We start from the raw sequence: 13023 nt of genomic DNA on the forward strand, positions 1-13023 counted from the left end.
TCATACAAATCTCAGTGATGAGATGCGGGAAGGCATAGCTAGCTCTCACTGGTTTGGCTGCATGCCTTATATTCTCCATTATGATTTCACCCACATCCATCTTCATTCTAGTGGCAATGGCATAAAGTAAGACTGCTCTCTCTAAATCCACTAAACTGTAGTGTGTTTCTGGAATCAACCTCGCACAGATAAAGTATTGCCAAATTCTAGACATGGTCGTCAAATTAGTCCCTTTTAAGCTTTTCCTACCCTTCTTCGAGAAATCCCAAGAGGTACCTGGCTTTGCTATAACCTTAATTATCTCATCATAATCAATCTCCTTAGCCTTGAATTCTACGTACTCATCACGTTCAATTGGATTAATCTCATAGAATTCTGTAATATTCTATCTTGCTAGTAGTTCTTTGGAAAAATATAAGTAAAACTCACTAACATGTTATAGAAAATATATATATGTATATAAGAATGTAATAGTGGGCCCAAAATAAATTTGACTTTATATACAAATCTCTACATCAAGTAATAAAGTCACAAAAATAAGTACAAAGTAATCTTGGATAGTGGTGCCATTCTCCTCCGCTACTTGGCGTTCCTCCCAACCGCATCTCATCTATTACCTGCGAAAACAGTGAAATCAACGGAGTAAGCACTAATTGCTCAGTAAGTAAACCCATAATACTTCTATTCTTTTCCATTACTTAGATCCTGGATTTTCTTTCCTTACACCAAACTTCTCAATTCTTCTCTGCTCTTGCTAAGAATATAGTTTCTCACTTACCGATATGTAAGCACAAATAGGGAAACGAACTCAGGGTAGTAGAAATGGCATGATGCATATGCACAAATGCATAAACTTTTTCTATGCAATGCATTTTCTTTTCTGTTTTTCTGTTTTCTATTCCTCATTTTGTTTTCTGTTTCCTTTCTGTTTTCTTTCTTTTTCTGTGTTTCTTTCTTTTTTGTTTTTTTCTTCTGTTTCAATTCTCTCTTTTCTGTTTCTCTTATTTTTTATTCTTTCTTTCTTTTCTTTTCTTTTCTTTCTCTTTATTCTTTAATGTTCTCATACATGTATATGTGCATGTAAATATGCTCATTCTTTGCTATTCTTTCTAAATGCAAATGCTCAAATGTAAGAATGCATTATGGCATATAAAGATATTATTATGGAACTAGTATTCTCTACCAACAACATTTCCATAACAAAGTAATAACCTAACATACTCATATATATGCACTTTCTTTGAAATTTCATCAAACACCTTACATTCACATACAAACCCTAAATTGGTTACACTTCCACATATTTCTCAAGCCACCAAATTGGAGCAAAAACTCCCTAAGACCAACAACCACCCTTCCACGTCCATTCTTTCACGTTGTACGAGATGCAATACAAGTGCTGCACCAATCTGGGCATTGATTTAGCCAATTCCCAATGGCAAGATTGTCAAAAGGAAGAGGAAGATCAAATTCATAATGATGTCATGGATGAAGATGTTGACGATGAGGGAAAGGATGAAGATGAATGAAGCCTGGAATACATTTAGTTTTATTTTTGTACAGTGGAACTCAGTTATTTTTACGTTTACTTTGTTTTGCATTCTTAGGTTTTAGGTTTAGTTTTCTAAGGTTTGAGAATGAGATGTAGTTTTTCAATAATCTGTGAGGTTTTCTAACACATTTTGGACCCTTGAGTTTATGTGTTTTGACAGATATCGCTAATGAAGAAGACGATGAAGGGATGTCCAGATTTGAGCTCACTTCGATCTTCACCGATTAATCAGAGTATCTCATACCTTAAGCTCATTCTTTTTACTCCTATGTTCATTATTGATTGACATTGAGGACAATGTCATTTTCTGTTTGGGGGGTAGGGACAAATTTTGAAAATTTTTGCATGTTTTAAATTGACTTTTATCTTTGTGTGTTTTATGGCTTTTAGGTTGTGTGTTGATTTAGTTTGTTTGTGTTATTTTTCTTGCCTAGATGATTTTCATAAGTCCATGATGAGATTTTGATTGTTGGGATATTATTTATAGAAAATACAAAGCATTGCTTCAAGTTTAGATTGATTGACTTGATTCAGCTTGAGGTTCGTTGAGTGGTTCAACCGCCATTTTCATTCTTTCGGCATGCTTAGAAACATTTTATGTGGTTAGGTGAAGTCTTGATAATGTTGGTGGACTCTAGAACTAGTTAAGAAGTGCTTGAGGCGAAATTCTAGGATTAGACATTGTTGAGGAAATGATTTAGGCATTTTTCGGGACGTTTGAGCCTTTCCAGCCGACCCATGAATGAATCTTTCCCTAGTCACCCATTTGAGCCTTATGAGATTATCATTACCTTAGTTTCCTTGCAACCAAAAATTGTCCAATCCCTATACCCGGAACACTTTATCATACCCTTTAGGAGAATTATGGACCTAATGTATGACACGAAAGAGCTTTGAAAGGTATGCGAATAAGTGATGGACCAAAATCTTAAGTTTGGGGGTTGCAAAAAGGGCAGGAACAAGGGGCAATATACCTCAATGGTGTTGTAAATATCTGTTATTGCAAAAAAAAAAAAAAAAAAAAAATTTCTTTAGTTCAATTCAAAATAAAAAATAAGAAATGCATAAGTTTGAGGGTTGAAAAATGGCTGACACTTTAATTGGTGGTTGAGAAAGAAAGTGGAGATTGATGTAGCTCTTAGTGTTTGCATAAGGAAAATCGAGTTCTCCTACTTTGTTTGTCTTATCCTTTTTCCTTTCAGCCAACTACCTGAGCCTAACGTTACAAGCTTACAAAGACCTTTTGATCCTTAGTGATGTCTAGTCCACATTATGGAGAATAGTTCGATACTTAGGCTTATGGAGTCTACCACCATTTGATAAACTTTAAATTTCTGCATAAAATGATCTAGGAAGTCGGAAAATGGATTGAAGTGGGGATTACCTACTTAGGGGACCGATAAAGAAAGATAGTCAATCAATTTATAACTTCTTGGAGTGTTAAGCATTTTCTTGTAATAATGTTTCAACAATTTTTGAGACTTGCATTTGCAATCAATTCTACGCATCTCTTTTATGTTTGATTTTGATTTCAAATTTTTCGCTACCTTCCACAATTTGTTTTCGTTCTGCTGTCTTTCTTTAGTCTCATTTTGTGCCTGATGCTCCAGGAGGAGCATACCATAAGTTTGGGGGTATTTAATAATCTTAGGATTATACTGTATTTTCTATACATTTTGGTAGGATTTTGGATACTTCTTATTAAATTTTATGCCTGAATTGCAACTTAAATTCGTATATTTTACGTTTCAGGCCAAAACATGCAGTTGGAGCAAAACCGAGCGAAATTGAGTTTCTGGACCAGGAATGAAGAGAAATTCAGGAATCGAGGGAATTCTGATGCGGATTGGAAGCACTATGAAGCTTGTTCCTATCAGGAATCGCTGATGAGAATGCAAAATGACATATTTACCCCCTTAATATCTAGTCTTTTATACTCATTTGCTGCCTAAATGTACTCATTATTATTCTATTTTGATTTAGGATGCAAATGGAGGTGTTAAATGCAAAACGGAACTAATTAGGTGAATTCAGATAGTTTGATATCGCTTCGTAATCTGGGCATAACTCTCTCACCCGAGCTCCGATTGAGATGATTCAAAATGCTGTGGAGCCCTAAGAAAGAGATATACAATTTTTATGTTTTGTGTTTGGAGAAATACTTGCTGCATCAAGGTTATAATCGGGCTTAAATTTGACGCACCTGCACTGCCGACGTTCTGGAACATTCTGCCTTGTCATGCAATAAAGAGGTAGTTTATTATTGGAAGGTTTGAAGACCTGTTGCATGCAACTTACAGTTGGACACACCACTTTCCTATTTTATTTTCAATTAATTAGAATCAGATTAGGATAAATGTTATTTTAGGATATTAGAATATTTTGAGGAGATTTAGTAGAATTCAAATTCTTGAATGGGATATGTTTAGAAGGAGAGAGAGATCAGATTCAGATATATCACACACGCCTCTCTCTTCTCTCTTTGCTAGAATTCGTTTTCTTCTAAGTTTTTCATAGCCATGAGCAGCTAAACTTTTAGAACTTGGTCGAAGGAAACGAAGACCTCGAAATCAATAAAACTGTGAGATCTATCTGTTTTTAATGTTCAATTTATGTTTTGAGTATTGGATGTTCTTCTATGCATATTGTCATGATTGTTGCGTTTAATTACTAGGAGGCCTACTAGTTTATTATTACTTGCAATCTACTGCTAAGTTAGATATCAAATCCGTACTTGTTTGATCCCTTTAACTTGTGAAGCAATTAGGGTTTAAGAATTTTCTGCGTCAGGAATTATTAAGTCTTAAGAAGAACATTCAACTAAGTTAAATACAACTGCTTGAGTTTGTGTTGTTTAGCTTCATCGATCTCTCTAGTTCTTAAGGCTGCCACTAGATTAAATCTTTAGTGCTTGTCTAGGGTTGTTTAGTAGTAAGATTAATTAGATCGCTTGTTTCCTAATTAATTACAACTAAGGAGAGGTAGGAAAATAGTCCCAATAATGAATATTCAGGGTATGAATTGATTTATATTTGCATCGATGATTAGTTGTAAGTTTCCGATGGTGGATGTTGACTAAGACCAAGTTTCGTTATTTTGATTGATTTCAGTAATTTAGGTTGAATTTCTTTTCCTGGAATTGTTTTTGTTTTTACTCAAACCCCCCCCTCCTGGTTCATGTAACATAAAACTCGGCTAGACACTCTCCGTGGGAACGATCCCTACTCACACTAATACGTGTAATTTTAGGGTTTTAATTCTGGGTGCCTACGACAGCACACCAATCACGAAGATCAAAGACTCAAGCGAGGAAGCAAGCAAAGGGTAGTTTCATAATTTTAGAAAAGTTCGGCGCGGCGAAGATAATTCTTTGCTGTGGCAAGCTAGCCTCGGGTCAGATGGTTCAACAAAAATTCAACTTGATGTCGCGGGAAAATTTTTCTTAGATGCGGCAAAAACTGCAAATATTCTGTTTGTAAAACGTTGCGTTTTAATTGTATTGGATTAGAATCCTAGGGTTTTGGCCAACTATTTAAGAGAGCTGTAGCTCATTTTGTTGGGGAGTTCGTGATTTTTAGGAAAGGAAAGGAAGAAATTGGAGATTGGAAGCATTTTAGGTCTTCAATTAGGGAAGATTTCATTCTTTTCTTATTGTTTTAGCATGTTGAACTCTTTATTTACAGTATATATTTCGATTTTCTTTAATTTGAATATGAACTAACTCACTTTTGGGTTAGGGTTTTGACCTAACTTGGATTACAATGGTTTAATCTATAACAGATGTTGTTTTTTAAGTTCTATTGCTTGGACTTTTGTATTTATTCTTGTTCTTAATGCAATTGAATGTTGAGTTTTCTTTGGTTCAATTAAATGTTGAGCATGATGAGACTGAGAAGTGATTCATGTGTTAGCATGTTAGAGTAAATACCATAGATTGAATGAACGCTAGAGATAGGTTCGGAGATCTATGAAATCACTTTAGGATTCCATTTGGCTTAATAGACTTGGAATTGTTAACCTTCATTTTGTTGGGTGCGGAAGCTTAATAGGGAAAAGTAGGAGAATATAGCCTGAGAAGGTATATTTTGCAGATTAAGGTGTCCAATTTATAACCTTGCATGTGAGTTTAAAGGCAACAACAATCGTAGATTAAATCAGAGTAACCTAGTGAAGTTGAAACCCTAACCTCTTTGTCTTGAATTGATATTTCCATAATTAGTTGATATTGTCTTAATTAGTTAGATTTTAATTTATGTTATTGATTTTGTGTTAATTTATGTTTTATTGTCTCCTGCAAATCCAACAATCTTTGTGTTCTTCAACTAGTTACAAAACTAGGAAATTTAGTACTTAACACGCAATCCTCATGGGAACGATACTCTTCTCATCAGTTTATTACTTTTTGCAACTAGCGCGCTTGCTACACATTGCATGATTGTCAAAATCACGTATCACTATTGAACCGGTGAGAGCAAACTGTAACAGTCAAGCAGTAATAGCATACACTATGGATCCCAAATATCATGGTAAAAAGAAACACATGGATATCAAATATAGTTTTGTGCGAGACTTGGTGGCACGAAATGAGGTGAACATGAAGAACATATCTATGCATGTCATGGTGGCGGATCCATTTACAAAGCCTATACCAAGAGACACTTTTAATAGACATATTAGATCTCTAGGCTTACGTAGATGTTGAATGTACTCATACTTTGAGATTTCCTAAAAATGTTCACGCTTATCTTATCAATATTAAATAACAATATTGTCAATGCTCAATTTCATTTATTATGGAACATACATGAAGGAGTATATATATATTTGTTATGTAAATATTATATAAATTTATTTTGAAAAGCATGTTGGACAGTTAAAAGATTGGCCTTCTCACATAGGCAATCGCCTCCATTACTTTGTGGGAATGGAGATGAGATGTTTTTAAGTTTATTATCTAGGTGATAATAGAGAGCCAAGCTTAAAATATTTAATATTGCCTAAAATAGAATAGAAATAATGTCATAATGAAATATGACCACAGGTGATAAATTGTCAAAATTTATCACTTTATCTATCTAATTACCAAATTAGAGTTCTGATGAATTAAAAGTATGTAAAGTGAACTCAAATTAGACATTAGGTATGTTCGAACTAAAATTTATATGATATTTACAATAAAAAAAAAAAAAAGGAGACATGCACCCCATGGGAAAGGAGAAAATGTTGTAGCATGTGATTCATACCACATGCGCAAAATATTGACTAACAGAGTAATGAAAGTCAAAATCTCAACTTTAAAATTGTGTGAGACCTTAAGATTTTAAGAACAAAAATCTCAAAGAGTACCCTTATTACTCAATTTTGTTTCTTGATAACCTTATTTAATGATTGCTATCTTAGAGTGTTGCCAAAAGATTAAGATAAATTCAATTTGTTGGGACATTTCTGGAAAAGCAAATTAAGTGAAAGTTGCAAGAATTGAGAAAAGAGGAAGATTACGGGTGTGTTTGGGTAACTATTTCTAATAGTATTTAGGCTCCTATTTTTAAAGTATGTGTTTGTTTTACTACACAAATAATTGTATCCAAAAAATGCTATTCCTGACATATTTGACCGTTTGCAGGGCCTGCATCTGCAATTTTTTTTTTTTTTTTTATCTTTTCCTTATTTCTTCCTTTATTTCTTTCTTCTTCTTCGTCTTTATTTCTTCAGTTTGTCTTCTTCCAAGTTCCAACCACCAACCACCCCGACAAGTCCCTCTTCCACCTCAACAAGTCTCTCTTCCATCTGACATTTGCAACTTTTTTTTCTCTTTTACTTCTTTCTTCTTCTTCTTTATTTCTTCATTCTATCTTCTTCCAACCACCAACCACCATTGCAACTTCCCTTCCACCTGCATTCAACCTCTTGCGAAGCTCAGTCGGGCCAATTTGCACTATTTTGGCTCATAGCTCCCTACTTCTTTCACATATGCCTCAAGTTTTGTTGTTTATGTATTATGTTTGTTTGTGTGGTTTTGTTGTTTATGTACTGTGTTTGTCTATGTGTGAGTGAGTGATTTTAGTAAAGTTTTCTTAGTAGAGTGTGTTATTAGGATCCGTGAAGTGAGCACCAGATCTCTTTCGCCACCAACCCAGGTTATGTTGTTACAGAAGAAGGTGTGAATATGATGGGTTTTGTTCGTGTAATGGCATATTTTATTTTCACAAATGTGTTGTCATAAAATAAAAATTATGAAATTGTTTAGAAAACTGGTTATGGGTTTCGGGGGTTCCTACAATTGAGAACTAGATGAGGATTGGGGAAGTGGGGAGCCGTAGGATTGGGGAAAGGGGAGCCGAGTGTTTGTAGAAAAGAAAAAACAATAAACTTGAATAAGAATGTACATGTAATGGAAAAAGAAGAAACAAAAACAAAAAAGAAAATACGGGTAATGAAAAAAGAAAAAAGTAAGAGAAAAGTGAGTGGTGAGATTTTAGGAGTAAAAAAATTTTCAAAAAAAAGGTGACTGGTGAGTTCTGTGTGGCGAGTTCATGGAGAAATTTTAGGAGTAAAATTTTTTAGGATTATTCCAAATGTTTTTTTGGGATTTGTCTAACTTATATATTTGTTTTGCAAATTTGGCATAGTTATTTGATCATAAGAACAAATTACGATCATATGAACAAAAGTCAGTATAATTTGGCCCGCCGTCGCAAGATTCATTACTACTTTCAATAGAGGAAGAAGTTTCGATGTTTTTCCAAACTTGGAGTTCGTCATACACCTTGTTGGTCAACACTACCTGTAGCTTCCCGTGCATTGACGGTTTCAAGTAGTGTTGGATCGAACGAGGTAGCAATTTATCTATGTTTAGTTTATGAGGATTAAATGTGCGTATGTGTGTTGGTAATATGTTTGCTGATTATTATGGTGTCCCAATCTTGGTTGTCGTTCTCACAGTACTATTATTAGATGAGTGATAATGCCAACTAGTCCGCTGAGATGACTAACAAATTTCTGGTTCTGTTGTCTGAGCATGCAAAAACTTCCCACAGTACTTCAATAAAAACAATAGATTACCAGGATATGTTGGATGACTTATCATCATTGGCTGGGAGGAGACTCAACGTGACACAACTAGCATCTAAGTACTTTCACCTGAGAAAAGTATATCAAGCATGGTGGAGATTGCTTCAACACATGGGCTTTGGTTGGGATCATGAGTTGCAAACTCTAACATGTCCCTTACAGGTTTGGCAAGAATATATCAAGGTAAATTTCAAAATTTTAAATTCATATTAATCTACGATACCGTACTTTTACGATTTTTTTTTTAGGACTGACAGATATTAATATATGTTTATTTTTGCAAAACCTACAGGCGCAACAATTCTTCCACAAGGGACTCCTTACAAAGAGCTTTATGAAGTATATTTGAGAAGAAAACTACCACAGGGAGATATGCGTACACATCTACGTCTTAAACTGTGGAAAACTTCATTTCTTCCTATCAGGGACCGGTTGACATTGATTATAGTGACTTCAAACCAGATTCGGATTAGATGGCAGGGGAAAAAGGGTCAAACACATCTGGTCATGTAAGACCAAGAAATAGGAAGAAGAGAAGCGGCCCAGGACAGGCACTTGTGGATGTCATTGGTAGATTGACGGACGTGCTTGTGGAGAGGAGTATGGGATCGAGGGCTAGCAATTGCAGTGGAGACGAGGGGGGCGAAAAGAACACTAGTGCTCCATCTAATTCATTTTCTGTAAGCCATTGTATTGAAATTTTGATGGCCATGCAAGTACCCACAGAGTTTTACGTGCCGGTTATCAAGTACTTATATCAAAATCCAGGGTGGCGGGAGGTATTTGTAAAACTGCCACCCAAGGAAAAGGCTAATTGGATTTATAACGACTTTTACAATTTGTAGATGACCCTATATGTCCTAAGTGTTTGCCCACAATTTTGTATGGACCAGTGGGCATTTATTCCTTTTACGGCTCACCCAAACTTTTTCTTAGCATCTTGATTTCAAAATTGTATCCAAATGTCTACTACTATATGAACTTATTCATTGTGCTATTGTTTTATGTGACATAACATGTTTCATATGAGCTTGGGATTGTAATTATAATGAAAAATGGAATGTTATATTTGCTAAGTACTACAACAACTGTTAAATGATGATCAATGTTTTACAAATGTACAGGTTTAAATGGCGTCGTCTACACATACAGGAAGAAGATGAAGTACTGCAGATGAGAGGAAGAAATACTAACAGATATAACAGTTGCATTGTGCATTGTTGCCGCATTGGAAATAGATGGGCATCACTTACGACATACATCCATGTTAACTAGTCATGATTACATGTTGAAAGTACTAAAATGGTCATGATAACAGAATCTTTGACAAGTGTCGCATGGACAAAAACTGTTTTACAAACTTATGTTACATTTTGGCACAGCAAGGGAAATTGCAAGCAACCAGGAGGATGAGTATTGAAGAACAAGTCATGATATTTTTGACAATTGTAAGTAAAAACAAGACAATCAGAACGATGATGGAGGATTTCTAACATTCAGGTGAGATGATCTCTAGATATGTTGGTGAAGTTTGCGAGGCGATATGTGAGTTGAAGACAGAATTTATCAGGCCACTTGACTTCAGTGATGTTCTATTGGAAATATCGACCAACCGAAAATATTACCCTTTCTTTAAGGTACTTTTTCATTATTTTTATATTAGTGGGTAGTTAAGTTCATTGTGTTATTAATGTTGATATTCAGTTAATATTACTAAAATTCAATTTTGATGATATGACTGTATTGGAGCCATTGATGGCATACATGTTTATGCTTCGGTTCCACAGGAGTTTGGCGATAGGTACCGGAATTTCAAAGGAACAATGTCACAGAATGTAATGGCTATATGGGACTTTGACAATCCATGGATTATACTGTTTTTATTAGACTTTTTATTTGGATTTCAGATACTTCTTATTTCATTTTGACCTGAATTGCTACTTAATTCTTTATATTTCGTGTTTTAGGCTAAAATGGACATTTTATGCAAATAATGAGCGAATTGGAGTTTTTGGACTCAAAAGTGAGCGGATCTCAGAAGTTGGGAAAGTTCTGAAGCAGAGTGGAGCACTATGAAGCTTGTTTCCATGGGGAGAGTGCCGAAGATCAAAGATTCAAGCAAAGAATCAAGCAGAGGGAAATTCTATAAATTCAGAATTCCACATGAAGGTTTGCCGTGGCGAAGAGAGTTGTGCACGAGAGTTTTATTTCACTTCGTCGCCACGGTGAGAATCCTTCTTCACCGCAGCGAAGTCTGCGAATTCCAAAAACACATAGTTTCATTTTTTAGGCATTTTTCCTAGGTTTTTGGATGAGGTATAAAAGCAAAACTTAGTCATTTTTGTTAGGGTCATTCGTTTTTAGTAGACGGCAGCTATTTTCATTTTCTTAGGTTGATTTTTGGGCAAACTTTGATTAAAAAGGGTGAAGATTCGAGATTAAAACCAGTGGATTCATCATTTGGGGAGATCTTTTGTCCTTTCTCTTATTTTCATTATGTTGAACGTTGGGTTTTTCGTTTCTTTTGTTTGTGTTGATGATTTAGCTATGAACTAACCCATTTTAGGTTAGGGTTTTGATGTAGTTTAGATTCTCATGGATTAAGCAATTGATTTTTATTATTTTCATATGCTATTGCAATGATTGTGAGGTTATTATGTTTTTAATGTTATTAATTGATGAACATGATGAGATTGAGAAACAATTCATGTTAGGGTTCTTGGGTAATCACCATTGTAGTATTAAATGCTAGAGATAGATTTAAGAACCAATGAAATTAGTCTAGGATTCTAGGTGTTTCATGAGCTTAGAACTATTAATTTTCATTTTGTTGGGTGTGGAACTTTAATAGGGAAAAGTAGGAAAACATAGCCTGAGAAGGTATGTTTACAATTTAGAGAATTCGATTTACAATCATTGCATGTGACTATGGAAATAGCATAATCTGTAGGTTTAATCGATAGAGTCTGAATGAAATCAAAACCCTACCCGCTGTTTTAAAACATATATTACCTTGTTTTTAATCTTGCTTTCATAATTTAGCTTTGAATATTTATAAATTTTGTTTTAGTTTAAGTTTAATTTTCTCCCATCAATCCAAAAAACTCGATTGCTCCAACTTGAAATAGTAGAAAACTTAGTGCTTAGCAACCAATCCTCGTGGGAACGATACTCACTCATCACTTTATTACTTTATGCGACTAGTGCACTTGCTATTTATGCATGTTGTAGTAACAATGCATCAAGTTTTTAACGCCATTGCCGAGGATTGAGTTTTGAGTTAACATTAAAATTTTCTTGTGTTAGCTAGATTGGAGTGTTATTTTTACTTAATTGTTATTTGTTTAATTTTCGTTATTTTTCTTCTTTGTTTGGTGTGATCTCACTCTTTCTACTTTTCTGTGTAGTTTATACGAAGAGTAAGACGTCAACCAGTGGTTCTTGTTGATCTTGAGATTGAAAGAACCACTCGAAGACTAAACAAAGAAAGAAGAGAAAGAGAAGCTACAATTGAACCAGAAGTAATAGTTGTAGAGATGGCAGAGAATAGAACATTGAGGGAATTCTTTGTTCCCACAGTTGAAGGCAGTGGGTCAAGTAGTACTAGACCAGCGGTACAAGCCAACAACTTTGAGATAAAGCCAACAATCATCTAGATGATCCAGCAGTCGGTTCAGTTCAGGGGTGATTTGAAGGAAGATCTAAATCTACACATTGCCAATTTTTTGGAGATTTGTGATAGTTTCAAGTCAAACGGAGTGTCAGATGATGCAATCAGATTGAGACTATTCCCATTTTCATTGAAGGATAAAGCTAAGGGATGGTTACTGGCACTACCAATAGGAACAATCACCGCATGGAATGATTTAGCACAAAAGTTCCTGACCAAATTTTTTCCTCCAGCAAATTCAGTAAAGTTGAGAAATGACATCACGTCATTCATTCAAGAAGAGTCAGAATCATTGTATGAGGCTTGGGAGAGATACAAAGAATTACTGAGAAGGTGTCCACATCATAGGTTGCCAGTTTGGATGCAAGTCCAAATTGTTAGAGTAGATGCCCTAGAGCCAATCAATTATTGTAGAATTAACTATTTGTAATAATGTTCATTAATCAATAAAAGACATTTTATTCTATATCGCGTAAATCATTATTATTGCAATATGTATTGATATATGTCCTTAGAATGGTAGAACCGTGACGAGGGTATCAAGTGTTTCAAATCTTGATAGTGAGAACCTATGAGCACATATGGTGGCCATTCTAGAAACGTCCGTAGCCCCAGTATTATTCTGAAGTAAGGGCACAGATAATACGGTAAGGCTATCATAGTGTTGAACGACCCTGTCGAAAGGCAGTGACTGATCTCACTTGTCAAGGTTGTTTGGTGACAACCTGGT

The 13023-nt window shown here is 35.0% G+C and overlaps 1 non-coding gene across 1 annotated transcript; it reads right to left on the reverse strand.

The window, feature by feature from the left end:
* Window positions 1-12537: 12537 nt before the first annotated feature.
* LOC116110701 lies at window positions 12538-12644 on the reverse strand. The gene has a single exon (XR_004124944.1). It is a non-coding gene; the product is annotated as a small nucleolar RNA R71 (small nucleolar RNA).
* Between the last annotated feature and the right edge of the window lie 379 nt (window positions 12645-13023).

The sequence above is a fragment of the Pistacia vera genome, unplaced genomic scaffold, assembly GCF_008641045.1.
Source record: "Pistacia vera cultivar Batoury unplaced genomic scaffold, PisVer_v2 Contig609, whole genome shotgun sequence".
Taxonomy (NCBI): Eukaryota; Viridiplantae; Streptophyta; class Magnoliopsida; order Sapindales; family Anacardiaceae; genus Pistacia; species Pistacia vera.